The following is a 2657-nucleotide window of genomic DNA, read 5'->3' on the forward strand; positions in this document are numbered from 1 at the left end:
GGTGTGACGTACTGTAAAGCAAACTGTTTAAAAAACGCACACATACATACAATTTCATTGTAGATTGGTTTGGCTTTCAGCTATCGCTCTGCAAAACCACTGTGGATGGATGTGTGTCGTACGGAACGCCATTACCCTCGTAGGACGAGGGATGGCTTCTGCTTAAGGGCTATCGGGTTCTGACCCCACCAGATATTTTATATAAAGGAACTAGTTTGGAGTTTTAGGTAACTGTTTTTTTACTTTGCTAGAGGTTTAACGTCGCACTAATACATTGAAGATTCTTGGCGACGCAAGGATGGGAGAGGGCCAGGATTGGAAAAGTAGCGACCGTGACATTAATTGTGGTACAGCCCCAGCATTTGCTTGGTGTGACCACGGAATACCATCTTCAGGGCTGCCGATTGTGGGATTCGAACCCACGTAACTGTTGATGTAGTGATCATAGCCATGGGATGTGCAGTTTTATGTAGAATCTCAACCCCAAGGACGCAACTTTTCATTTCAAGAATCCCACATGCTTTGGCTGGGTTTTCAACCGCAGCCGCATTTGTGATAAGCTAGTGTCTATGTTACTATCATACGCTGCGTGATTGTACGGTAAGTCAGTATTTTGTAAGCGCACTTCTTAGAATCAGCGTGCGTCATTTTTACGATGTATTTTTGTTTGACAATGAGACCTACGCTGAGGCCAGCTTGAAGGAGCTCAGGAGTTAGAAGTGGTAACTCCCCCTTCGTTCGGTTGTCATGCTACAAGCAGTGTTCTGCACACGTGGGCTATGGCGCCCAGAATGCCTGGCCCACCAGTGCTGAGGACTCTAGCCATCCACCTCCATTCGCGAGTGGATGAAAGTGAACGTTAAAGCACAGTTCAGTGAATATAGAATGAACTCCCAAAGACGCCTTGCTGTGAACCAAATGTAGGCCATATTTGAACAATAGGGAATCTTTTTCTACCGCCTTTCCCACACCTGTGGGGTCGCGGGTGCGAACTGTGCCGCAGATGTGAATCTGGCCCTGTTTTACGACCGGATGCCCTTCCTGACGCAACCCTATATGCAAGGATGATTTGAACAATATGGAATATTCCATTTTATTCACAGTAGTCTATGCAACTAAGTTTGCAGTTCACAGCAAAATTTCGCACAAGTGCATCTCGAAAGCAGGGGCTGCCTGGCTGAGGCTCGCCCGGAAGGGCGTGGGTTCGAATCCCCGTCAGGAAGTCGTAAAAATTTAAGAAACGAGATTTCCACTTCCGGAGGTGCATATGGCCCTGAGGTTCACTCAGCCTACAAATGAGTACCAGGTTAATTCCTGGGGGCAAAGGCCGTCGGGCGTAGAGCTAACCACTCTACCCCATCATGTGCCGCGGTTAACAATGGTGGAAACGAATGAATATTGAATTTTCACGACCGCATTGTAATCGAAGCCGACTTTCAACCTATTAGGTCGTGTTACGTACATTTAGTACGTGTTGAAGAGATATTAAGTCATCATCATCATCATCATCATCATCTGTTTACCCTCCAGGTTCGGCTTTTCTCTCGGACTCAGCGAGGGATCCCACCTCTACCGCCTTAAGGGCAGTGTCCTGGAGCTTCAGACTCTTGGTCTGGGGATACAACTGGGGAGTATGACCAGTACCTCGCCCAGGCGGCCTCACCTGCTATGATGAACAGGGGCCTTGTAGGGAGATGGGAAGATTGGAAGGGATAGGCAAGGATGAGGGAAGGAAGCGGCCGTGGCCTTAAGTTAGGTACCATCCCGGCATTCGCCTGGAGGTGAAGTGGGAAACCACGGAAAACCACTTCGAGGATGGCTGAGGTGGGAATCGAACCCACCTCTACTCAGTTGACCTCCCGAGGCTGAGTGGACCCCGTTCCAGCCCTCGTACCACTTTTCAAATTTCGTGGCAGAGCCGGGAATCGAACCCGGACCTCCAGGGGTGGCAGCCAATCACGCTAACCACTACACCACAGAGGCGGCTGAAGAGATATTAAGTACAGAACAAAAATGTCCCACCAGACACCAGTGGGATCCGAACCCACAACCTCCCGATTTCGCGTCGATTGCTCTACCAATTGAGCTATGGTGCCCTAGGCGATACCTTCCACTCCTCCAAGGGCCTTCATGGAATCCACCTGTCTGCCGAGTACAGAGCTAGCAGCCATAACAGGCCGTCCCGCAACGCAGCTAGCCTGTTCGGTTTCGGCACCCTGAATCGAATCGCCACTTTCGTACTTTCGTACATAATTCGTACGTAATTCTAGTCCTCAGTTACGACAACAAGCGCTGGATACTCAATCTGTGCATAGGGAGCATCGCAGGAATACCAGTTTTCAGTCAGAAGATGATAGACAAATTTGTTTGTCAGGGGAACATGAAATGTGTATACAAATGTGACCTATTTTATTCCTCTTCTTTATCTTTCTGGCCTTTCCCCAGCTAACTGCGGTCGGCAGTTTGAATGGATTTAGCCTAGTTTTACGGCCGGACGCCTTTCTTGACGCCAAACTTATGTGGAGGGTTGTTTTCTCTATTGCATGTTTCTGTGGTGATTTGTCGTGTAATGTGTTGTGGGTATTTGAAGGTATTGCAGGTATTTAAAACTAACACAGAGACCTAGCCCCCGAACTAGATGAATTAACCAAACGTAA

The 2657-nt window shown here is 48.4% G+C and overlaps 1 non-coding gene across 1 annotated transcript; it reads right to left on the reverse strand.

Moving 5' to 3' along the window:
* Window positions 1-2023: 2023 nt before the first annotated feature.
* On the reverse strand, window positions 2024-2096 carry TRNAS-CGA (transfer RNA serine (anticodon CGA)). The gene has a single exon. It is a non-coding gene; the product is annotated as a tRNA-Ser (tRNA).
* Between the last annotated feature and the right edge of the window lie 561 nt (window positions 2097-2657).

This window comes from Anabrus simplex, chromosome 2 (assembly GCF_040414725.1).
Source record: "Anabrus simplex isolate iqAnaSimp1 chromosome 2, ASM4041472v1, whole genome shotgun sequence".
Lineage (NCBI taxonomy): Eukaryota > Metazoa > Arthropoda > Insecta > Orthoptera > Tettigoniidae > Anabrus > Anabrus simplex.